Below are 27223 nucleotides of genomic sequence, written 5' to 3' on the forward strand. Positions count from 1 at the left end.
ATTTATTCCTAGGTATTTTATTCTTTTTGTTGCAGTGGTAAATGGGAGTGTTTCCTTAATTCCTCTTTCAGATTTTTCATCATTCGTGTATAGGAATGCAAGAGATTTCTGTGCATTAATTTTGTATCCTGCTACTTTACCAAGTTCATTGATTAGCTCTAGCAGTTTTCTGGTGGCATCTTTAGGATTCTCTATGTATACTATCATGTCATCTGCAGACAGTGACAGTTTTACTTCTTCTTTTCCAATTTGGATTCCTTTTATTTCTTTTTCTTCTCTGATTGCCATGGCTAGGACTTCCAAAACTATGTTGAATAATAGTGGTGAGAGTGGACATCCTTGTCTTGTTCCTGATCTTAGAGGAAATGCTTTCACTTTTTCACCATTGAGAATGATGTTTGCTGTGGGTTTGTCGTATATGGCCTTTATTATGTTGAGGGAGGTTCCCTCTATGCCCACTTTCTGGAGAGTTTTTCTCATAAAAGGGTGTTGAATTTTGTCAAAAGCTTTTTATGTATCTATTGAGATGATCATATGGTTTTTATTCTTCAATTTGTTAATATGGTGTATCACATTGATTGATTTGCGTATATTGAAGAATCCTTGCATCCCTGGGATAAATCCCACTTGATCGTGGTGTATGATCCTTTTAATGTGTTGTTGTATTCTGTTTGCTAGTAGTTTGTTGAGCATTTTTGCACCTATATTCATCAGTGATATTGGTCTGTAATTTTCTTTTTCTGTAGTATCGTTGTCTGCTTTTGGTATCAGGGTGATGGTGGCCTCATAGAATGAGTTTGGGAGTGTTCCTTCCTCTGAAATTTTTTGGAAGAGTTTGAGAAGGATGGGTGTTAGCTCTTCTCCAAATGTTTGATAGAATTCACCTGTGAAGCCATCTGGTCCTGGACTTTGGTTTGTTGGAAGATTTTTAGTCACAGTTTCAATTTCATTACTTGTGATTGGTCTGTTCATATTTTCTATTTCTTCCTGGTTCAGTCTTGGAAGGTTATACCTTTCTAAGAATTTGTCCATTTCTTCCAGGTTGTCCATTTTATTGGCATAGAGTTGCTTGTAGTAGTCTCTTAGGATGCTTTGTATTTCTGCCGTGTCTGTTGTAACTTCTCCTTTTTCATTTCTAATTTTATTGCTTTGAGTCCTCTCCCTCTGTCTCTTGATGAGTCTGGCTAATGGTTTATCAATTTTGTTTATCTTCTTAAGAACCAGCTTTTAGTTTTATTGATCTTTGCTACTGTTTTCTTTGTTTCTATTTCATTTATTTCTGCTTTGATCTTTATGATTTCTTTCCTTCTGCTAACTTTGGGTTTTGTTTGTTCTTCTTTCTCTACTTCCTTTAGGTGTAACGTTAGATTGTTTGTTTGAGATTTTTCTTGTTTCTTGAGGTAGGCTTGTATAGGTATAGTCTTCCCTCTTAGAACTGCTTTTGCTGCATCCCATAGGTTTTGGATCGTCGTGTTTTCATTGTCATTTGTCTCTAGGTATTTTTTGATTTCCTCTCTGATTTCTTCAGTGATCTCTTGGTTATTTAGTAACGTTTTGTTTAGCCTCCACGTGTTTGTGTTTTTTACATTTTTTTTCCCTGTAATTCATTTCTAATCTCACAGCGTTGTGGTCAGAAAAGATGCTTGATATGATTTCAATTTTCTTAAATTTACTGAGGCTTGATTTGTGACCCAAGATGTGATCTATCCTGGAGAATGCTCCGTGTGCACTTGAGAAGAAAGTGTAATCTGCTGTTTTTGGATGGAATGTCCTATAAATATCAATTCAATCTATCTGGTCTATTGTGTCATTTAAAGCTTCTGTTTCCTTATTTATTTTCATTTTGGATGATCTGTCCATTGGCGTAAGTGAGGTGTAAAAGTCCCCCACTATTATTGTGTTGCTGTCGATTTCCTCTTTTATAGCTGTTAGCAGTTGCCTTATGTATTGGGGTGCTCCTATGTTGGGTGCATATATATTTATAATTGTTATATCTTCTTCTTGGATTGATCCCTTGATCATTATGTAGTGTCCTTCCTTGTCCCTTGTAACATTCTTTATTGTAAAGTCTATTTTATCTGATATGAGTATTGCTACTCCAGCTTTCTTATGATTTCCATTTGCATGGGATATCTTTTTCCATCCCCTCACTTTCAGTCTGTATGTGTCCCTGAGTCTGAAGTGGGTCTCTTGTAGACAGCATATAGATGGGTCTTGTTTTTGTATCCATTCAGCCAGTCTGTGTCTTTTGGTTGGAGCTTTTAATCCATTCACATTTAAGGTAATTATCGATATATATGTTCCTATGACCGTTTTCTTAATTGTTTTGGGTTTGTTTTTGTAGGTCCTTTTCTTCTCTTGTGTTTTCCACTTAGAGAAGTTCCTTTAGCATTTGTTGTAGAGCTGGTTTGGTGGTGCTGAATTCTCTTAGCATTTGCTTGTCTGTTAAGCTTTTGATTTCTCCATCAAATCTGAATGAGATCCTTGCCGGGTAGAGTAATCTTGGTTGTAGGTTCTTCCCTTTCATCACTTTAAGTATATCATGCCACTCCCTTCTGGCTTGTAGAGTTTCTGCTGAGAAATCAGCTCTTAACCTTATGGGAGTTCCCTTGTATTTGTCATTTTTCCCTTGCTGTTTTCAATAATTTTTCTTTGTCTTTAATTTTTGCCAATTTGATTACTATGTGTCTCGGCGTGTTTCTCCTTGGGTTTATCCTGTATGGGACTCGCTGCGCTTCCTGGACTTGGGTGGCTATTTCCTTTCCCATGTTAGGGAAGTTTTCGACTATAATCTCTTCAAATATTTTCTCGGGTCCTTCCTCTCTCTCTTCTCCTTCTGGGACCCCTATAATGCGAATGTTGTTGCGTTTAATGTTGTCCCAGAGGTCTCTTAGTTTGTTTTCATTTCTTTTCATTCTTTTTTCTTTATTCTGTTCCGCAGCAGTGAATTCCTCCCTTCTGTCTTCCAGGTCACTTATCCGTTCTTCTGCCTCAGTTATTCTGCTATTGATTCCTTCTAGTGTAGTTTTCATTTCAGTTATTGTATTGTTCATCTGTTTGTTTGTTCTTTAATTCTTCTAGGCCTTTGTTAAACATTTCTTGCATCTTCTCGATCTTTGCCTCCGTTCCTTTTCTGAGGTCCTGAATCATCTTCACTATCATTATTCTGAATTCTTTTTCTGGAAGGTTGCCTATCTCCACTTCATTTAGATGTTTTTCTGGGGTTTTATCTTGTTCCTTCATCTGGTACATAGCCCTCTGCCTTTTCATCTTGTCTGTCTTTCTGTGAATGTGGTTTTTGTTCCACAGGCTGCAGGATTGTAGTTCTTCTTGCTTCTGCTGTCTGCCCTCTAGGACCAGCAACCTTATGATACTGATTTTAGAAAATGTTTTGGACAAATCGATTGCATAATATCAAACATTGGACTTACCAAATCTCTTCCTTCCAAGTTTACTCAAGTAGTATGGTGATACATGGGTGATTCTGAATTCACAAGGCCTTTACTAAAATACTAAAGAACTGAATAATAGTTGAAAGAAGTATGTGTTACTTTAAGAGACCTTGACCAGGAATTACTGCTGTGTAATAAACCAAATGTTCCAAAATCCTGGACAATTTTTGCCAGAAGTTACGTTTTGTTTTCAAAGCCATGACTCAATAAATATACGTACAGAAAGCACTAACACAATGAACAATAAGCACTCATGAAGCAATATTTTTTTATTAATTTTTATTGGAGTATAGTTGCTTTACAATGTTGTGTTAATTTCTGCTGTACAGTTCGTGAAGCAATAATTTTAGAAGAAAAGTATTAGCATTTTCCTCTACATTAAAGATGAGATTGATAAACTACTTGAAAAGGAAAAATATATTTTTAGAAACACAGACTCTTAGAGCTAAAATATGGCCTGTTTCAACAATTCTCAAAGTATCTGGGGCTGCCAGTTCGTTGTAGTACTACTGTTTATAATATTACATCCCCCACTTTCATTTCTGCCAGGAATAATTTTTATTTGCTGAAACAGACAGCAATGCACTGGGGATCCATCAAAAGTAGTTCCAATTAAGAATAAAGAAATTATTCATTGTTGCCAAATGTATACAGAAAGGCACTTTTTATCCTGTTGACAGAAGTGTAAATTGGTACAAGCTTTATAGAAAGCAATTTGGCAATAGGCATCCAGACGCTTGAAGTCACATATAACTCATGACTGAATAATTTCACTCTCTACTTCTACGAATATCCTAAGGAAATAGTCCGAGATGCACACACACACAAAAAATGTAGACAATAGTCACCATTGTGATATAAATAACAGAAAAACTAGAAACAACATCAAATGCCCAAAAGGAGATTGGTAAAATAATGATCTATCCTTATGATTGAATACTACACAGTCATCAAGTGCAGTGTTGTCAAAGATATTTAAGGATATGAGAAAACGGTCAAGATATATGAAGTGAAATTGGTTTAAGATGCAACTTAACCACATATATGCAGGCTACAAGCTGAAATGTTAATCTCTGGGTTGTAGAATTATAGGTGATTTTTAGTTTTGTCCTTCTATTTTTCCCTACATTTTCTAAAACTTCTACAGTGAACATATTGCTTTTATCATTCAATACATAAGTAGAAAATATAGCAACAGTCTCAACTAATTCTAGCGTGTGCCTGTGTATATATGTGTGTGTTGATAAGTGACAATGAGTATGGCCCTTAAGGCATTTGGCCCCACTCACGTGGTGAAGAGATGCTACAAAAGGAGCCAAAAGTTGACTTCAACCCCACTACGGAAAGAAGATTTGACACTTCTGTTTTTAAACTAGACTCAAAGTAAAATAAACTTCTTTCGCTCATGTAATATGATCTATGAAGCGAGATAAAATGAGTGGGTTTTTTTTCTTGCTATAACTACAATGTTAAATGTTTCCTAAAGCTAAGCATCCCCGTGGTACCCTCTGTCAAAATGTGGCTAACAAAAATTGACTACTACTGGCAAGTGAACAGACAATATCAAAGAGCCAGATAATCATGAGGGGTTCCATACAGATGGAAATACTGTATCAATAATTTCCTTAAAGCCCAGAGTTCCACTCACTTATCCTATTAAAACAAACAGGAACGCAAATGCCAGATGATACCAGCATAAGATTTAATAGGTATGAGAAGAGTCATACTGGCACTCCTCTGCCCCATAAGGAAACCATTTTTCAGCTAACCAGATGAAGGTGTCATGGGCAAAAGGCACCAACTGGGTATCCCTTCTTTGCTTACCACACAGGTGATGAAAGGGACGGTGAAGGGAGGGGATTTCAGAAGTCAGCTCTCCATCAGTACCCACTTGTTTACAACCTGAACTCTGGGACCAACTACTCAGAACTTTAGAGGCTATCATCTTACCTAAGAATGTCTTGCTTCAGACGTTCCAATCAACTGTGGTATCAGCTTACTAATGTGTACTAGCTGACTTCAAAAAGCAGTAGGAGGCAGAAAAGGCTGAATCATTTCTTTCCCTCAAAGTTTTCATTTCAAAATGTTTCAGGCAACAGTGAAGTATCATTAAGTAATCTCACTTCCTGTAAGGCCCACACAGCTCTGTGTCCTGCAGTAACCTCGACAGGGCCTAGCAGCACTGAGTTCACAATGCCCCAAAATTCTAAAAGGAACACAGCTGCTACACATACAATTCCACTGCAATATACAATAATACATTTACTGGAAAATTAATGGTTTTACTCCAAAGTAAAGGGAAAGCTACCTGTGGCTGCTGGTTACCTCAATCGGGTTGAGCCAGTGCTTCTGAAGCTAAGCTCACAAATTTGAGCTCTACGTGAATTGGTTAAAACAAGGGTAATCACATTTCCCAGCTTGCCTAGGTCTGTCCCCTGGTTTACACATGTTGTCCCAGAGTAATTCTTATCAGAGTGTCCCCCCGCCTTTTGGCAAAAACATCCCTAATGATGACCCTAGTAATAACCCTAACTCTGGTCGCACGGAGAACAAGGCAAGAATGTACAGCTACATCAGCAGAAGCCTACCTTCACTACTGGAAAGACACTTGCAAGTACTAAGTCCTGACTGAATCCACAGTCACATATAAATGGGAAAATAAATGAAACAACCAGCTTTGTGCCATTTAACACACACACACACACACAACTTTTTATTCCAAGTGTTTCAACGATAACAAATTAGAATCTTAAACAGTTTACATACAACTATTTATAACCCAACTTCTAAAATCTAGAATTAAATTTTAATTAATAATTTCAAACCGAAGTCAGTTCCTCATCTTACAAAGCACACACTTGTATATTAAGTACATAAAGGACAAATCAGATCTGTTGTAAGAAAATATCTCCACGAATAGGCTTTTAATTCATATGACTTTTAAAGACTATAGTCCTATTTAAGAAGTTGTGTTTACCCTTTCACTAACTTAACCTAAATCAGAGAAAAGGATATTGCCAAATCAACTTTAGCAAGCAAACAAAAATTCTAGCCTTGCGGGGAATACATACCTTACACTCATTGTTTAAAAATACGACCAATTACAACTTCCCATCTATGATTTTCTGGAAAACATGGGTTAGCAACCGTAGAGTTGCATATCAAATGAGGTATTTGATTCCCCATCAATGATAAAAGACTAAAGCAAACCCGAGACTTTCCGGGCTAACCCAGATGCTGTAAGCTTAAGGAATTTTTCACATTATTTATAAGCTCTAGTTCTTGGAAGAGGCTGTACCCAGTACAGCTTAACGTTCAGTTTTACTAAGAAAGATTTTATTTAACTTGGCCCTTAAAAAGACCACAGATGAACAGGATAAGGCGCTATGCTTCATCAAAGGGTAAAGGGGGGGGGGGGAGCCGGGGAGGGGGGCAGGACAATGAAGCGCCAGTATCTATAACGCAGCGTCCTGCTGAGGTAGTTGTGAGCCAACGTGCTGGAGCCAGACGGCCTGGGTCCAGTTCCTGGCGCTACCACTTACTAGAATGGGGTGACCTCGGGCAAGTTCTGTGCCCTCTGTGCCTCATTTGCTACAACTCTAAAATGGAGGGAGTACGACTCCTACCTCCCGGGACTGGTGTGAAACTTATAAATGAGTTGATCTCACAGCTCGAGCCATCACAAACTTCTTTTAGGTTCTCAAAAGCACGAAGCTTAATGTCTCACCTCTGCGTCTAGCACATCCTTTTCTCTCTGCCAAGAACATTCTCTTCTCCCTTTTCCTGGCTTCCTTTAGGTCTCAGTTTGAATGACGCTTCTAAAAAGCCTTCCTTGACCTCCCCGCTTTACGTCAGGTGCCTCTGCTGTTTCCTCTCCCAGCACAGCACCTAAAAGCGTTCAAGTTTCTGTTCCCCGGCTGGGCTGTAAGCTCTTTAAAGACAGAAGTCATCTCTGTCCCCATCGCTGCTATAATCCCCAGAACCTAGCACAGTCCAGGTACACAGTAGGTGCTTACTAAATAGTTCTTGACTGAAATAACAAGTCATACTAAAGAGGAAGGAAACCAAAGAATGATTTCCCAGTTAAATCTTTCACTCGATGTGCGTATGCCTCCTCACATCTGAGATACACAGGCGTGCTTCCTCTCATACACTGACAAGCTTGAAATTAAACACAAGAGGGGCCACATTCTGGCAGAGTACAGATTTTACTCCCATTCTGGGTAGGAATCATGACTTCATAAGCAGAGCAAATAAGTCTGCTCAGTATGTTTACACGTATGATTTCATGTCTCATATTCCAAGGCCTTTACTTAAATAAGGATATCACAGCAAAATTATATGGCTAGTGTAGCGCTCTGATTCTTATCAGCTGGGCTAAATGAAACCCGTTACTGCAACTGGCACAGATGGAGAAAAGAAAAGGAAGATGAGACCATAAACATGGGAGAACAGGAAAGAAAGAAAAAAGTGAAAGTAGAGGTGAGAGCAACATCAGCTGCTCGTCTACAAGGTACCACTGGGTGGCGCCAGTGCCCCTGGCTAGCCAATACAGATACAGAACCAGGAGGCAGAGCCGTCAGTCAGCCTGTATTTTCCAGAGCTTCGGCTGGATGATCAGAAGTCTATTTTCAACACGCTGATGGACAGATACAATTCACCGGAGTTCAAGTTCTCTGCATATGTCATCAACATAGGCATAAGTCATAAGGATGTTGTGTTTATCAGAGACACCTGGAAGGTGATTTGTCAACATTTTTGCCTGGTGAAATGTTTCAGAGTCAGCTCACCATTCTAAATGCAGAGATTCTCAGTAGAGTGAGAGGCCAGGGGTTCTCCGTGGAGTGAGAACGGAGGAAAGGGATCAGAATGACCTAGAAAGCTTTTTTAAACTATTAGGTTGAACCATATAAAATTGCCAAGAGTTGAAAAGCTGTTACATACAAAAATATAGCAATTTCAAATGGTTCAACCTAATACACACATATTTAGAATCACTGGGTTAATGAGCCATTGTTACTGATAAGAGTGTCCTATTTCTCAGGTTTGTTGGGGGGGAAAACGTTGAGAACACACGCATAGTTTGGCCTTAAATCATGAAGAATTAAGTGAACAAAGAAATGGAAACAAAATAACTAAGGACAGGGAATTCCCTGGCAGTCCAGTGGGTAGGACTTGGCACTTTCACTGCCGGGGGCCTGGGTTCAATCCCTGGTCAGGGAACTAAGATCCCTCAAGCCACTGGCATGGCCAAATAAATAAATAAATAAGGATAGGGAATAGATTAAACTATATTAAAAATAGCAGACCTGGGAAGATGTTCACAAAAAAAATTAAATGCTATATTAAGTGTAAAAAAGCAAATTACAAAACGGTATATAAAACACATTTTGTTTTTTAGGGGAATCCAAAAAGGTTTGGGGGATATGCAAGGATATATACTAAAAAATCTCAATAGTTGTCTCTGCGTAGGGGGACGACTGGTACTTTGTTTTTTTTATCCATACGTGTTTTCTAAAATAAACATGTATAACGATTTTGGATCCTGGAACAGGAAAAAAATTAAACACTTTGGTAGTAAAACTAGGGAAATCCAAATAAATTCTATAGTTTAGAGTATTGCACCAGTGTCTGTTATGTAAAATGTTAACATTAGGGGGAGCTGGGGAAAAATATCCAGGACCTCTGAACTATCTTTACAAATTCACTGTAAATCTAAAATTATTCCAAAATGAAACATTTATTTTAAAAAATAAGCCATGTATTAAGATCACATTTTTTAAATCCAGAAGAAAAAATCCATTTGGTTAAGAGATTCCTACATTTAAACAAGAATATGGTGGAATAAAACTTCTTTGGTAGAAAGAAGTCTTGGAAGAAGCTATGCCTTCTAGCATGACAACCGAAAGCTGTAAAGACTTAATGACATATGCAGTGGCTTTCATAATATGAAAGTGATGTTATCCTATTGGGCATAGGCTCACTGAAGCAGGAAACAAACGGTTGAGTCTCTATTTTCTTTGGTTTTGTAATCATCACTGCTGAAGACTAACCACCATAAGGACATTTGAGGGAAATAATTAAAATTAAGTATAGCCAGTAACCACCCTTTTCATCTGTAATATTTTTAAAAATTTAGTTTCCCAAATCCTGGGCAGCTACAGGTACATGCACATGCATTCATTCAAGAAAAATTCAATGAGCATTTACCAAGCCCACTCCTTCTGGAGCTTACTGTTCAACAGACAATATTTTAAGAGGACATGAGACTAACAGAGAGAGCAGACATATACGTAGAATAGGAAAGGAGGCATACCCATGAGCCAACCCTCAACCCTATAATAACAGCCCAACCAGACTTTTTAAAAAAGTTAATAATAATAGCTACCCTCTGGGATTATCCAGTTATACCTGTTAATGCTTAGGTACCAGCTGGCTTGCTCAAAATGGATTTTTTAAAATTTCCTTTAAATATTGGGGCAAGGAAAATTATGCAAAGCCTGAAAGTGAGGTTCTGAAAAGGAATAAAGGAAAGGACAATGCAGAGCTAAAAACACAAACAGAAAACTAAAAGGTCTGGATCAATTTCATCTGCAGACTACTATCCACCTGCTACAAACAGGTTATAACCTTCTGGTTCTAATCCTCCAGCAAGTGTAAACTTTGGAATAGGTTAGTTCCGCTGCAGAACACACCCAAGGGAGGTTTCCTTACTCGTAGGTTTCCTTACTTGTAGGTTTCCTTACTTGAGTATTGACAGTGTGTCAATATAAGGCACTTTTGCAGAAGATGAGATCCAAAACAAGAATTTCAAAAACAGATTTAAAGAGAAGCACCAGTGTACTAAAAACTCCCCAGCAGAGCAAAAGTTTTTTCCCATCTCAATGAGACACTGTTTAAGGAAGGGGAGTTATGTGTCCCCATAAAAAGGTCAGCCAAGAAACTTGCTATAACTTCCAACAGTGTTGATATTTCCGACCAGCAGATATCACCCATTTATCCCTAAAGCATTTAACTTCCGCTATATCTACGATGGGTAATTTGCCTTTAAAACATCCCTTTGCAGTTATTTCTGTGAATAGTTAAGCGAAAATACATCATCTTTAAATTAGGGTATAATTCAATCCTCCTGGAAGCATCTGCAAACAATGTGAGCAGCAGTAAAAGGTAAAGGCGGTTCGCTTCCTCATGTACTATACGGGGCAACCTGCTGCTTACTCTTCTTCAAAAGCAAAACTAAGGTCAACACAGAGGACGTTCTGAAAACAAACGTTCTCTGTTAAGCATACATCTTGAGGCCTGATGGTTGTGTGACAGCAACAGGCCAGATTTTTAAAGAATAAGAAAAGGGATTATCAGAATGCTTCCAGCACCTTGATCTTATGGTTTCCAGGGTTGCTATGCCTGAAAGTAGAAGAGAAAGGCATTGAGGTTCGGCGCCCGGTGCCAAGTCCAGGCAACATCCTAATCTTTCATCAGCAATGGGGTATTGCCGGTAAAAGCAAGAAAAAAAAAAATTTTTTTTTAAAACAAGGTCTAGCAATCGCAGGACATGGCCCCAGATCTGGCCAAGTGCCAAACTCAAATTCTAAAAGTTTAGCTCATTCCACAGAACAATTTTATGCAACCCAAATATGTAACTGTATGACTTTGAAACATCATTGATTTTCTTTCACACAGGAGGCAGAGGTCAGCAGCAGAGGCAACAAATCTAAGAATCGATTTTCCATCCTAAACAGACTCCTAATCACTCCTCTCAAAGCAGAAGAAACATTTTCTCATGATCTCATGACAAAATGTTATGACATCTAGAAGAGACCAGACAAATAAAATGACCTTAGTGTCACATTAGCTAGGAATGATGCAAAATTAAAGAAATCAACTCTTGGTTGAAAAGCAATTCTTTCAGCCAAAATTAGCTGCTTCAAAATGAGTTGCTTGCATCTCATCAAAGTCATTAAAGTAACATATATGTGTTTCATAACAACAATCCTGTCTTTGGAAAAACAGAGTTTTGACTCACTTTTGCAGATTTCCACCGGAGACTGTGATAGCAGATTAAACACTGCAAGGCTTCTCAACACACTCTTAGCTTAGGGACCCAATAGGCTACAGCTGGTTTTTTAAATACATCTCTAAAGAACAAACTGGAGCTGAGATTCCTAGTTTTCAAAACTCAAGGTACGCTCTGGCTAGAGACCATATGTTCATGGGCAACTCTCACTCCTTTGATCATGCCCTAGTATAGCACTGACCTCCTATTTCCTGTGGGCAGTGCCCTAAGCAACATGACCCTTCAATCAAAGGCAGGGAGGGAGGTGGTCAACAGTCTTCCTCAGTTGAGGACAGTTAGAAGCTAGATTGTATGGAAGCACTTTCTCCCTAAGAGGTTAAAAAAAAAAACCCTACAATCTTTAGGGTTAGGGGCTTTTTGAGAAAAAGATCAGCTGTCTGAAAGTTAAGTTAGGAACGACTCTCCCATTGCACCACATGTACTATATCACTGCAATCACAGGCCAATCACTCCACACAAACATTTCATATAACCAAATAACAACGGCTCAAATGCAGGGTACCACTGAGACAAGACAGAGATTGGGAAGCTATCTGAGCACTGGAATATTCTTCCCCCAAGAGCCAGGTAGAATATTCTTCTACCTTTGCAGAGCCCTTATGCTTACAGTGACTCCAGAATGACCCTACTGAGCTAGGATTCAAGTCAGCCGGCAGGGCAAGTACAAGTATCTTTTTAACCCTAATGAACACTTTGTACTTCTGGGGTTGAGGATCACCCCTCATTCAATTCTACTCAGTCCTAAAAGAAAGGCGTAAAAGTGAGGTTGGGGGGCTTCCCTGGTGGCACAGTGGTTGGGAGTCCGCCTGCCAATGCAGGGGAAATGGGTTCGAGCCCTGGTGCAGGAAGGTCCCACATGCCGTGGAGCAACTAAGCCCCTGCGCCGCAACTACTGAAACCCACGTGCCTAGAGCCCGTGCTCCTCAGCAAGAGAAGCCACCGCAATGAGAAGCCCGTGCGCCGCAATGAAGAGTAGCCCCTGCTCGCCGAAACTAGAGAAAGCCCGCGCGCAGCAACAAAGACCCAATGCAGCCAAAAATAAATAAATAAATAATAATTTTAAAAAAAAAAGTGAGGTTGGGGAACTCCATTTCAAAACATGGATTTAAAAAGGAGGTGGGAGATTCACCAGGGAAGTTTCCATTTTGCAGTTGTCTTTTCTAAAATTACTTGCAAAGAAGTAAATTGTTTGGGGGATACTTCCCAAAGAAAGCTACTCCCTTACTAACAGTTTAATGTTCAACAATCTCTTGGTGATCAAGAGAATATTAAAATTAATGTAAACATGTGCATAAATTAAAAACCTGCTTCCACATAAAAACCCGGGCCTTTATACTTGACACTAAGAACAAAATCTAAGCAAAGGAATCCAAAAATTTCTGGTGGAAAATCTGTGTTATATAATGTCCTTACGAGTTCATTCTGCTTAAAAATGTATAATGTATAACTATATTTGAATGAATATGCTAATACTGACATTCCTTTCTATTGGGGGAAATAAACACTACACAGCTTTCCATCTGCAGGTTGCTATAATCCACCAAACAGTGAGCCTGAACCATGACTCTTCTAGTTTCCAGAGTATGGAAACCACCTGCTTCACAGAAATTCTAACCTACTCCTGTAAGGAAGTGCCTGGGCACAAACGGAATCCCAAATATTTCACCAAAGGCTTTAAACCATCCCAAACTAACTTTGCACCAAATCCTGAAGGTCTCTGTGGTTCCAAGTTCAAGAATACCATTATCCTAGGCTGCTTTTCTCTTTTCTGCTCTATTTGTCTGAAACACATTCATCTGACAGTTGTTTATGGCTAGTTCTGCCCAGTTCTACCCCTCAGTCAAGTGATGATTTTTCAATTAGTCTTTTAAGCTATGTCTCAACTTAGTATCTTCAGTGGTCATGGGGAACATAGCATCTCTTACTTGGATGCATTCCATGAGATACTAGTGCTAGTTCTGTCTTCTCTTCTGTTTCCAAAGCCATAACTGAACTTTAAGCTCATTCAACCAAGTTCCTGTTTCCTGTCTGCGGGAAATGTTCAGCTTTCAGTTCATTTGAGAAGCAGAAATGACTAACGTATTCTGAGAATAACGAATGATCACCATCTCAGCGGGAGCAGCTCTGCCCATTTCTGCAGGTTTTCCCTGATGACTCATCACTCGGGTACCCCCAGGGGAGTGGTCCTTCAAAACCCTATCATTACTTTTTTTGTAGTATTAAAATGCTTTAGGCACATATTGAAGGTAGTAAACAGGATACCTAAGAGAAAACAGGTATTTCACCATGCCTTCCACTGCCTTAACTTCTTAGCAACCACTAGAAGCCACCATAAATATTTCCAATACCTCTGTTAAAAGCCTCATCTCACATGTCCCTGTCATTAATCAAGCGAGAAATGGGAAACCTCTATTCTGACTCCCACATAAAATCTGCTAACTTCACAGCGCCTATGAAAGAAAAATCCTCTTGCTGTGAAATCAATTCCAGAAAGGCCAAAATGCACAAGATGCACAGCCTTGGAGAGCGGCGATGCTATTTCAATCGTCATAACAAAAATATGAGTAGCTATGCTGGGCCATCACATTAACACCATTGTCTACAAGGTAGAATCTTCTTTTATTAAATACTCTATTGAATTCATCATAAACTAAGGTCTTTTCACCTCTAAGTCCCACAGCATAAACCCAGAAAAGGTTATAATGAGCCTACGGCGGATGTGCTTAATAAATGCTTCTAGAGGACATGTGAGCAGAATACGTACATACTTGCCCAAATCAAACACAGTTCTCCTGATGTTCAATTTTATACACTATAGACTGAGTTACCATAGACAAAAATTCATGTTGCCACAGAGACCTAGATTTTCTTTACTTCTATAAGTTGTGAAAGAACACAACTAAGCCCACACATTTACCAAAAATTAGAGCGGTTGGTTTTTCTTTGAACCAAAATAACTGTTCAAGCTCAGTTTTAAAGTCTTCATTAAAACCAAACTCCACCCAAAAGATTCCTAATGACATTCCTAATGACATTGCACTTATACATCATTACTAGTAACTACAATTTAAACAACATGTGCATAAATTCCAAACAGAACTGAACTGGTTTAACATTGAGGATTTTTTAATTCCTTGGTTATTTACTTTTGGTGGCCATGACTTTAAGATTATAGTTTGTCCTAGAAACCAGTTATTTTAAGTAGAACACTACATTTACATGGCACGGTGTTGTTCTTTTTCCCACTAAGATGTCTTTTTCACTTATTCAGAGTTACCGAACGTGAAAGATGCTCACAGTATACAGTCAAGTTAAAGGAAGCAAATTACAAATCGGTATGCACAGTAAGAACCCATTTTTGTAGAAAGAAGACACATATGTTTGCACACATGCATGTGTGCACACGTGTGCATGCAAGCATCCATACATGTGTGTACACAAACGTGTCCCCAAATGTTGACAATAGATCTCCCTGGGTATGGGATTATGGTGCTCTTATTCTTCTTTATACTCATATTTTCAGTGCAGAAAATTTAGATAATACAAATAGTACTTTAACAAAGGGAGAAAATTAGTTTTAAAAACTACCTGAGTGCTCTCCAAATACAAGGCACTCACTCCATTTCAGAATCGCATTGTAACTATCCTCCAGTGTGTAATGTTGCATATGAGAAATCTGTATAATTACTATCAAAATAGTAATCATAAATTAAAATGCATTGTAGAATTGTATAGGGTAAAATGTATAAGTATCTCTATACTGCCTTCCTCTAACACCACTCCCTTTTGCCCTAGAGATAACCATTTGTGGTGCATATCAATCACACTTTTTTGTATTAACCATACGCATGGTAAGGTTTTGTTCTTTTAGATAAGTGGTATACGGACTGTTCTATAACTCCCTCCTCTGCCCCCCCCCCACCTTTAACAACATATTTTGGAACTCCTATGTCAGTTTATATAGGTCTGAAGGGTTTCTTTCCTTTAATAGCCCCATGTTATTCCATAGAACAGCATGTCATTATTTAAATCATTCCCCTTCTGATGGACATTTAGGTTGCTGCCAAGTTTTCACTGTTATGACCAGTTTCACTGCATTGAAATCTTGTATGCATCTTTATACAAATGTGCAGATATTTCCTTAGAATAGCTTCCTACAGAATTGCTGGGTCAAAATATATGCATATTTAAAAAATGAGAGGATTTTGGTACTCTCTATCAAAAAGCTACACAATTTGCACTCTCATTAACAGTGTATGAGAGTGCCCATTTCTTTCAAAAAGTGGATATTATAGTTTTTGCCAATGCATTTGGTAAAAAAAAAAAAAAAAAAGGTTTTCATTTCCCTAATTACTAGAATGAATTTGGGTATCTTTTCTTTTTTAATCATCATTTCAATCTCTTCTTATGTGAAAGGCCAATTCATACGAGCATATGTAAGTTCAGTAATAAAAGCATCTGTTGTACTGGTGGGTCCACAAGCCTGGCTTACCTGAGACCAACCGACTAATAGCAAGTGTTCAGTGCACAGTGTATTTTACAAAAGAAATGAGTATCATTTAATATGGTGAGTCAGTTAAGTAGAAGTCAACAAAAGCTTCCACTGCATATGCAGAAGTTAATTTTCCCCCAGTCTGTCATATGCCTTTTTAACTTTGTTATGGTGTCTTGTGCTTTCCAGAAATTTTAAAAATATATACTTAGATGTTTAAAATACATCCTTAATGTATCTTTGTGTATGATGTGAGGCTGAGATCCATTTCTTTCCAAATATACAGCCCACGGTGCTAACTCAATTTCCATTTTCAACATTACTTGTAGGTAGGACATTTAAAAGAACTAAAGTATGAACTTCTAACTTACAAAAGGAAGCTGTGCAAACAAAATAATAAACCAACAGTCTTAAGGTCAGCTTGATAGGCTCGAACTACTATGTATTTAAAGATCACAGAAGTTTGGGGAGCAGGAGCAACAGTACTGCCATACCTGGCTCCGTCATTACCACTCTGGCTCACAGCAGGCTCTCCAAAGGACATCGCAACTGGATAGGCCTGCTTCTGAATCTCACTATTTGCCATACTTGTAAATTGACATTCACACTGAAATACCCCACACTTGACGACAACAACAACAAAATCAACCTTCCCAACTCTCTATCCATTCCTTAATGCTGCTCCTAGACCACAGTGCCTTCAGACTTAGTTAAAGAAAATGAATACACTGTTCTGAACCACAATTTCCCATGGAAATATACCTAAAAGATACTAAAAGTCAAGGTAAAGTTTGTCAAATTTCCTTTATAACATAGAGACTCAATAATTTTTAAGGTTGCTTTATCTCTGGGCAAACTTTTTGGGTAAAATTTACCAGAGAGTAAATTGGCTTTTAGGGCCATAAGTTCTCTGTTTCAACTCTGACATTGTATTTTGAATGCAGCCAGACAATACATAAATGAGTGGATGTGCCTGTATGCCAACAGAAATTTATTCATAAAAACAGGTGGCGGGCAGGATTTGGCCACCAGCAGTATTTTACCAGCCCTTGTCTTATACCAATGATTGATCTTTTTCAAATCCACTACCCTGGCTATACACTTATTTGAGCAAATACGGCGACGCTGAAGGGACAAGTAATAATTTCAGTACCACCTTACAGAAATGAATACTCTAAAAATCGATCACTAAGCTCTTCCTGTAAGTTCTCATAATATGAGCACATATATTTTTCAAAATATAACACTGTAAGTCACCTTAAAACTAATGCTTATTTTAAAAGATAAATAAAATGAACATTAAGTAGCTACTATAAAAGAAAAACATGCAGTCTAGACAGACAAATTCAACAGTCTTCTATTCACTATTCTGAGTAGCAAAAGCCTACTAAATCTATCATCATATTCGCAACTTCACTACTTTAAATGCAGAAGCACACTTTCAAAGTACATTTAAATGAAAACACGATTTTTTTTCTTTGGACTACTTACCACAAATGTTGATTATAAACTATACAGTTTTGCCAAAATAGTTTAAAATTAGAAAGTGAAACCAAAAATCTCCTTGGCATATGACGTGTCTACTTAATTTTAAAATATTAATTTTAATGTTTCATTTGACTGCCTGGTAAGGCAGAAATTATATTTTAAGGCACAAAAGGATGGCAGACATTTTAATATAGTTAGAGCATGTATATGAGTATGTACACACACTGTAAGCCATCAAGACCACTAGTTCGAAGAATACATCTGAGCTCCAGGATTGCTCAAAGAAAAAAATATTCACACTGCTTACAGAAGTACTGGATGTTATATAGAACAGCAAGGAATAAAATTAAATAACAAAGGTACATAAGACCCCTTGACACCAAAGGCATGATCCATAAAAGGAAAAATTGATAAACTGGACCTCATCAAAATTGAAGATTTTTGTTCTGCGAAACCTCCCTGTGAAGACGACGAAAAGGCAAGCTGCAGGATGGGAGAAGATATTTGCAAACCATGTAGCCAACAAAGCACTAGTATTAAGAATATATAAAGAACTCTCAGAACTCAACAGTAAAAAAAAAAAAAAAAAAAATCCAACTAGAAAATGGACAAAAGACATGACCACACATTTCACTGATGAAAATACAGAGATGGCAGATAAGCACATGAAAAGATGTTCAACATCATTAGCCACCAGGGAAATGCAAATTAAAACTATGCAAGATATCACTATATACATATCTATCAGAATGGCTAAAATAAAAAATACTGACAACACCAAGTGTTAGCAAGGAGGAGCACCATTCACGCATTGCTGGGGCACGGGCAGGGGGGTATGTAAGATGGCACAGTCACTCTGGAAAGCAGTTCGGCAGTTCCTTATAAAACTAAACGTGCAACTACCATACGAACAGCAATTGCACTCTTGGGCAACTATCCTAGAGAAATGGAAATTTATGTTCATACAAAAACCAGTACACAATTGTTCATAGGAGCTTTATTCATGATAGGTTACAAAATACGGGAAATAGCCAGATGTCCTTCAATGGGTGAACGATTAAACTGTAATACATCCACAGCATGGAATACAACTCAGGAATGAAAAGGAACTAACTATTGATACAAGACACAGTCCCTGCATGAATCTCCAGGGAATTACACTGAGTGAAAAAAAGTCGATCTCAAAAGATTACATATCACATGATTTCATTTGTATACCATTCCTGAAATGACAAAATTATAGGCAAGGAAAACAGATCAGTCGTTGTCAGGGATCAGGGAGGGAGGGAGATGGCTGTGGCTATAAAAGGGCAACATAGAGACCTTTGGGGTGATGGAATTGTTCTGTATCTTGACTGTGGTGGTAGCCACACAAATTTACACATATGGTAACACTGCATAGAACTAAATACACACACGCCAGTGAGTGGATGTAAAACTGGAGATCTCTGAATCAGGTGGATGGCCTGTATCTGTCTCAATTTCCTTGTGACATTATGCTACAGTTATGCCAGATGTTACCACTGGGGAAAAATAAAGGGGATTATTTTTATGACTGTATGAGAAGCTACAACTATCTTAAACAGTTAAAAGAGAAAGGAAGAAAAAGAATATATAAGACCAGCCAATAGCAGGAGTGGAAAAAATAAAGCTTTCATTTTTGCTAAAGTCTCAATAACTGAAAGTCAAGGAAAGAAAAAAAAAAAAAAAAAAGGAATGCCAAGAAGAGAGTCTACAGGCTACAATTAATACAATCATCTCCTCCTCCCCTGGGGAGCCTTAACTTCCCCAGGATTTTGCTTCTGTTCCTGATTTGACTGTTGTTAATAAAAATAAACTGACATTAAAAACTGTCTCTCCAAAACTCCCACCATCATCACCTCCATCCTGGACTATAAAACTAAACCTTGCAGGGTAAGGATTGTCTTCTTAACCATCATATCCTAGTGGCCTGGCACAAAATACGTGGCAGATGGAGGAACAAGATAAGTTGAATGAACGAACAAATGAATGAATGACTGAGATGCCTGCATAGTCTTTTCAAAAGCCTAGCCAATTACAGTTACAAGGCAGTATGTACACATTCCCGTACAAATTTCTTAAAAGCCCTGAATGTTTAAAAAAAAAAAAAAGTGTGGTATGCACACCCTTCACTTGCAAGCCTAAGTTAGCAATACCTGACTTTTGTAAAATGCTTCCCAATTTATAGACTTCCACATATAGTCATTCATTTGATAAGGATGAATTAAGAATTATGCATATATAGATTGGAACTAGTGTAAGCAGATCTTTCAGAAAAACGTTCTAAATAACTAAGGATTTACCTTAGCTTATTTTAACTAAGGATTTACGGCACAGCCTTAACGCAAATTGTGATATATATATATATATTTTTTTTTTTTTCAAATTGGGGGACTTATACGGATTATTCTGCCAACATCAAGACCCTTTGACAGATGCAAAAATGAAGAGAGGTAAAGCGACTTATTCAAGGTTATACCATCAGCTAGCACTGGAACTGGCACCTGAGCCTCTCCGGAGTCCCAATTCATTTCTCTTCTCACTGAATTGGGCAAGCCTCTCCTTTCTCCACCCATCCCACCCCTACCCAAAACACTCAAACAAAAATCGTAATCTGAATCGCTTATTTTTAAAATGGGGGTTTTAGGGGGAAAATTGAATTTATTCAAGATGTTAATTGTTGCATTACACCTTCTGTGGATTTTTAGGTGTCAAATTACTTCTCCTATCAGAACAATAAGGTACTTTATTCTGTGGTGCGAGCAGACTAACAGTTTAATGTTTCATCCTCCACCTAAATGGCAGAGAGGGTGTTAATTATTACAGGAGTCTTACAAGTCTCACACTTCTTTTCAATCGAAAAGATGAGCTATATTACAATCCAAGGAAGAGGCCTCACACTATTAAAATCTTGACTGATATGCTCATTGACAGAACAGTCATTGGATCTCTGCTTACAGCCTTATGTATCAAGAGCAGTTAAAACTATTTGTTAGAGGCGATATAAAAGAAAAAGTAACGTGGCAAGCAACTACCGGGAAATGAGGATTTCATCAGGTTAAATCTCCGTTATGCTGCAACATGTTACTAAGCATGAGTTTAGAGGTCCTAGAATCAAAACACTAGAAGGAACCTTCGTTCAACATCCTCATTTTTGTAAATGAGGAAACTGAGGCGTTGATTAAACCATTAACCAATAAAGCAGACTGCTTACTTTTTCAAAGGGATTCATTTAAATGCCATTTCGCCCTTATTCTCCATCTCGCCGTTTCTTAGAGGGATGATTTTTTTTTTTAAGGTGAAAAGAACGATTAGAGCAAAGTCATTTCAAGAGGGTGAAAAAAAAATGCCTTTGAAGGAGGAGATGGCTGGAGTGAAGAGAAGAAATGACGTCTTATTTAAAATATGTAACCCCTTAATGGGGGTTAGGCAGTGAATCATATTCTCCTCGATTCTTCTCTGTGCTATTGACATCGACCACAGTTCTTTTCTGTAGGGCAATCGAATGAGAGGAAGAGGAAGTGAATACAGCTGATGCTAAATATACAGCACCCATGGAGAACAGGGATGTAGATAGGTAGAACAGGAAAAAATAAGAGCATGTTTCTTCTAGAAACCAGCCGTTCTTCTAACCTACCGAAAGATACGGAAGCTAAGAGGATATCGGAAGCTAGGGCATCCCACAAATTCGAAGGGCGGATGCTTCTAGGGCCAGAGAGATCCCCTAGCTCTCAGATATAGAGAGACTCGAAGGGGACAAAATGGAGTTGAGGTCCAGGAGCGCCCTAAAGGTCGTTTGGAGGTCTGGCGAGCCCCTGATGTGCTCATTTGGAAAGGGTCATGGCAAAGCCTAGTACCCCGATCGGGAAGATGCTTTTGGCTCTCGGAGGGCGGTGAGCGGCAGGAAGAGGCAGGCCAGGGTCTCGAGGACCCCAGACCTCAGCAAAGGAGATGATACCGGGACCTCGGGAATCTTCCTGGCCCCGGAGGAGGCGGGAGGGTAGAACGCCCGGGCTCCAGAAGAAAGCGAGCGGATTCCGGTAATGGAAACGTCCCCTCAACCTCCTCCGGGCTCAGGTGTGGGACGACAGCTTGGCCGGAGCGGGGGCCCCGGCACAGCGACAGGGCAGGGGTTGCCGGGGCAGGAGCCACGCCGGCTGGGGTTACTCACCGGAGGCGCTGCCTGCGGCGTCTCCGCAGCCGGCCAAAGCTCGACACGCGAGAGGCTGGTGGAAAGGAGCCGCGTGCCCGCTAGCGCTGGGGCGAGGAGGGGCGCGCCACGGAGGCCGGAGAAAAAGCCGCAGCGGCGCGCGCACACACGGAGGGCCGGCGGAGGAGAAGGCGGAGCGAGGCGCAGCGCGGCGCGGGCCCGGAAAAGACGCGCCCGGAGGGGCGGGCGGAGCGGGGGCGCGCGGTGGTGTGGCACAGCCGGCCGAATCGCCGGCGAAGGCGCGCTCGGCCCACCCACGCTCCCGCCTCCGCTCACCCCGACGTCAGCCGAAAAGGAGGGCCCGAGCGGGCCGCTAGCGGCGGTGGCGGGGGGGGGGGTTGTTCGGTGTGCTCCGGGGGAGCTGAGCCCGCTAACGGCTCCCCGCGGGCTCACCGCAGGGTCCAGCTCCAGTCCCCGGGGCCGGGTGATTGAGCGTGTTTTCGGGAGGTCCGGGCGCCTGATTTCAGCGAGGTGCAGAATGGACCCACTCCCGCACCTGCGCTCGCTTCCCAGGACTCCACCCCAGAATGAAAGTTCCCCTCGGGTCGTCTTCCAGCTGCCCTTTCAAGATATTCATCTTGGGACTTCACTGCTCTTCCTATAGAGAGAGATCTTAACGTTCTTTGCCTAAGACATCCTGCTTCTCCAAGCCCCAGCTAACGCCTCTCTTCCCTTTATCTCGCCTCTCACTGCGTTAAGACCCCATCCAGCCATCCCCACTTATGAAATATCACAAGAATGCAGGGTTTTCACTTAATGCCTTGCATTTCCACGATGGTATAATGGCAAAAGAGCTCATAACTGATAAGGAAATGTCACCGCAGCACTATGACATCTTACTGGCCCCGACTGTTGCTTCTGAGCCAGTCCTACAAATACTGTTCCTAAGAGATTCAAGAAATTGTTGTTAAAAATAAAATGCTGGCGAACTGTCTCGGGGTTTCAAAAGAGACAGACCATAATTGCAAATGAGCCACGACAAACTGCCAAGAATATATCACCAAAAGAAAGAAAATGCCAGTATGCTTCCAGTTGTCTGATGCATGATGGAGGGCTAGCTTCCTCTTCTTGCTAGGAATGGACATGTCATTTCACTTGCTGTTTTGTATTTTCCCATAGAATTACTGGAGGTAACAACGTGTGTGTGTGTGTGTGTGTGTGTGTGTGTGTGTGTGTGTGACCACCTCAGATTACAGGCTAGAGTTGTTCTTAGACTTTAGTATGCATCTGAATCATCTGGGGTGATTGTTAAAATATGGATACCTGGATCTGAGCAGGGCTGAGAAATATGAATCTTTAATAAGCATCTCAGGTGACACTGTACGTGGTTGGAGGCCCACAGTTGGAGAGCATAGAGCTACAGCCTTTGTATGTTACTTCTTTGAAGTGGGATTACTCATCCAATTTACAACAGGCCCACCCACTTATATATAATATGCCTATGAATTTTGCTATGGCAGTCACATAACTTCCTTTTTCGAGATTGACCTAGAAAGTTCAGGACTTCAAACAACAAGTTTAATTGTCATGTTTATTTACAAGATCTTGTTGTAATACCAGAAATAACTAATCATTTCTCAGCTATATAATTCACTGGGTACCTATAGTGACAGAGCACTGTCATGTACAGTAGGGTTAACACAAACGAAATCAAAGAAATGATCATCCCTGCCCTCAACAAACTTAGTGTCTAGTGGTGGAATTAAAACACAGACACAGAACAGACCCAGTGTAGCACATAAATCAGACCAAAATGAAAAAGAACACGTAATGAAAGAGTACTCTTGTCAATTTCCTTTACTAGCAGTCACTGAGCCCAGACCTTTTCCATTAGGTAACTTCCTCTGAACACTGAGTCAGTCCTAGGTTACTGAAGTTCCTCCAACTTTACGAGGTATAAAGGGAAGAGCCTGAAGCTATCAGTTTTTGTTTGTATGTATGAATATGTCTACATATATACCTATGTATAAGGATGTCTGTAAATATAGATATAGAGGTACTTATCAGACAAGAAACTAGTTGAATTTTCAAGATCGTTATCACTTACACTATTCATTAATGCTGACGGTTCTGGCTACTTTTATCGCCTACTGTACCCCACCTTTTCCTCTCCAGTTAACCACATCCCGGGTGAAGAGGATAAAAGAGCTACATCTCCAAAAAGGAAACCAAGTGTATCCACACTATTTCTAGCTGCTCTTTTTTCACTTTTTCAGGGTCAAAATAAACCTTGCTTAATTTCTTGTCATCAGAAACCCTCCAGAACAACTACCCAGGAACAAAACATTCCCCCAGCCAACTGTCTGACATTTTAGAGAGAACATTTGCACCATTGTTTAGTAGTTTGGAAGACAGGGGATTATTATCCCTAGTTTACAAATAGAGAAACAGATGCAGGTTAAATGACTTGTCTAGTCATACAACTAACTAGTAGCAGAGCCTGGATATCCTACCACAGTTCCCAAGACTCCTAGACCAGGGTGCCTGCCACTACATCAGGCTTCCTAGGTAATAAGTTTTGCCCAGAACTACTAGTCCAATTAGAAACAGAAGAGATAAACATATGAAAATGGAGAAGAGTTAGGAAAATGTACAGTGCAATTGACAGATTCAAAATACAACATAAAAGGCACCGAAAGCATGGAAATTAAACTGAAGGCAAACAGAATTTACCAAGACAGCTCTGTTAGCAGGTACTGATACATAGGCCTTGCCCATTTTACTCTCCTGTAACAAGAAGCTGAAACAGATAGCCAGGCCGCTCTTGGCATTAGTTATTTATGGAAGGGCAGAAAACAACTGTTCTTCATTGACTGTGTAACAAGCCTTTGCATGTTAAACATACTTCACATGTTTGTAAAATAATAATTTCCTTTTTGGTCCCACGACAAGCAGCAGGACTTTATAATAATATTTGCACAGACAAATGATGTTATGCTTTGTCATTCATGAGACCTTTTTTTTTTTTCTCAGACCCAATAACCAAGCCAAATATTGTCTTCAATGGCATGTCTGAAACAACTGGTGAAATCAGAAACCTAGGCAGAAGATGCTCTCACTGTGAACATAAATAATAACCTAGGCTACTCCTTTCAAAAATGGCCAAAGCCACTGCAGCTAGATTTAATGTCATTTTTTGAGAAATGACTTTTTTATCTTTTCAAACAACCATTTCTTGTCATTCCAGTACATTTCACTGGCTTTTAAATTAATTGAAAAGCCAAAACAAATGGAAAGACATTGAACGCATCTGGATGGGAAAACACGGTATAGTAAAAACTCAGTTCTTCCCAAATTCATCTGTAAAGTCCAAATCAAAATCCCAGCAGGGTTTTAATGAAACTTGAATTTACTGTCTCTCATTAACTCATTCTTTCTCTTTTGAAAAACGAATTCCTATCCCCTCTAAATAAAATCCTCCACAATATCCTTGCAAATTGCTTTAGCAACCTTCCCAAAAAGAAAAAAAAAAAAAGAACAAAATATTCATATTATCCATAAGACCAGAGGCAAATTCATGGGCGGTGGTAGTCATCAAATCTGCAAAAAGTTACCTTTTGTATATTTTGCCCATTTTCTGTAGTGATTCTAGCCCAGTAATGTTAGGGGACAAGGTCATCAATATCATAACTCGCCTTAAATCTCTATTTTCCTTTCCTTTTCACATACAAGAATATTTGATTTCATCACCCATTCTTAAAAGACAAGGCAAATTTTTAAATTTTTAAATTTTTAAATGTCCCTTACTCAGAATCATTGACTACTAGAGTCAGGAGGCCACGTAGAGTCAGAGTGGCAGGAGGAAAACTATTTGGGCTTTGGACTTGGACCACCCTAGACCGAGTTATATAACCTCTTCTGAGCCTCAGCCTCCTCATCTGTAAGTTGAGGATAATAATGGTACCTCATGGGGCTTCCCTGGTGGCGCAGTGGTTGGGAATCCGCCTGCCAATGCAGGGGACACGGGTTCGAGCCCTGGTCTGGGAAGATCCCACATGCCGCGGAGCAACTAGGCCCCTGAGCCACAACTACTGAGCCAGCGCGTCTGGAGCCTGTGCTCTGCAACAAGAAAGGCCACGATAGTGAGAGGCCCGCGCACCGCAATGAAGAGTGGCCCCTGCTCGCCGCAGCTAGAGAAAGCCCTCGCACAGAAACGAAGACCCAACACAGCCAAAAATAAATAAATAAATAAATATTAAAAAAATAATAATAATAATGGTACCTCATTCATAAGGCTTTTCTGAGGGAGGGTTCAATGAAATCATGCTCCTAAGATGCCTGGCTTATGGCAAGCATGTAGAAAATGGTGCCTATTAATTACTAACTTTGACCTCCTCATTTCACAGGTGAGAAAAAAGGACACTAGAACCAAAACTCGTATCCTTCCATTACACCACACCAATCTTTCTCCAGATTCTCCTATTTATTGAGTGACTTCTTTAAAGCCAAGGGCTAAATTCCTTTCGAAGTGGTCTACGACCACCACCTTCACTTTCATTCACTAAATCACTCTCTGACCTCCAAGCCAACCCCCATTCTTTTCAACCCTCTAAATGTACCCTTTCTAATGCCTTCTGTGAAATCCACAAGCCCCATCATTATACCTAGGTATTCACTCTGCTTAAACCTTCGAACACTCATTCAAAGCAATCTTTTTTCAAGCTAAAATACTGTAAGAAATCTGTCTCCTTCACTTGGACCATATATGGCACCTGGTACAGGCCAAGTTATTGTTATTCAAATGGAAAATCTTTAGCAAGTGATTGGATAATGATGGCCACCAGTTATTGAATACCTAGTATGTGCCGGGCACTGCCCCAAACACATTACATGTATTATTTCATTTTACCCTCGCAATGAGCCCATGAGGTGGATGCTATTATTATTCCAGAGGAAATGTACATAGGACTGAATAAGTAATGTTTCACATGTCCATCTCATTATCACATAAACCCATCTAAGAGAGAAGCAAAGTCTCATTTTGGAATATCCTACTTCTATATTAGACCCAGGGAAAACCCTTCCTATAAAAAGACATTTAAAGCAAATACCTTGAAGGCGAATTCATAGATTTTGAAAGTCACTTTTAGCTATGATATGTATCTAATCCATCCATACAGGCAACTTTCAGAATCGGTGGCTAACCTCAACTTTCTGCAAGCTCATTTCAATGGTATTTATGAAAGAGTTCAACAAATCTGATTTTATTGCCCCTGGGCAAAATTTAAGTATGGCAGTCTAGATCAGTTTATGAATCAGTTCCTGCCTGAGACTATGCTCTCTCTTTATTGAGCCATGGTGCAGATTAGGTCCTACATGAAGGTGGACAAACTCTTAGTAGCTGTACACCACTGTACATGGAATAGTACATTTCTGAAAAGCTATTTACAAAGCAAATTTTCATGCAGCAAGCCCCGCTTTCCACTGATTGTCTCTTTATTATATATATATATTTTTTATTACAAACAAAGTGCGTGTTTACTTCT

At 39.6% G+C, this 27223-nt stretch overlaps 1 protein-coding gene across 7 annotated transcripts in view; it reads right to left on the bottom strand.

Moving 5' to 3' along the window:
- Positions 1-21878, bottom strand: part of ACSL4 (acyl-CoA synthetase long chain family member 4) — a 73449-nt gene extending 51571 nt beyond the window's left edge. For 4 of the 7 annotated variants that reach the window (XM_068532482.1, XM_068532480.1, XM_068532481.1 and 1 more), the window contains exon 1: positions 21699-21877. The gene's annotated coding sequence lies outside the window, so the exon portion shown is untranslated. Of the gene's footprint in view, positions 1-21698 lie in introns of all 7 variants that reach the window. The other 3 variants (XM_068532478.1, XM_068532477.1, XM_068532476.1) reach the window with 1 other exon arrangement.
- Positions 21879-27223: the final 5345 nt, after the last annotated feature.

Source organism: Eschrichtius robustus, chromosome X, assembly GCF_028021215.1.
Source record: "Eschrichtius robustus isolate mEscRob2 chromosome X, mEscRob2.pri, whole genome shotgun sequence".
Taxonomy (NCBI): Eukaryota; Metazoa; Chordata; class Mammalia; order Artiodactyla; family Eschrichtiidae; genus Eschrichtius; species Eschrichtius robustus.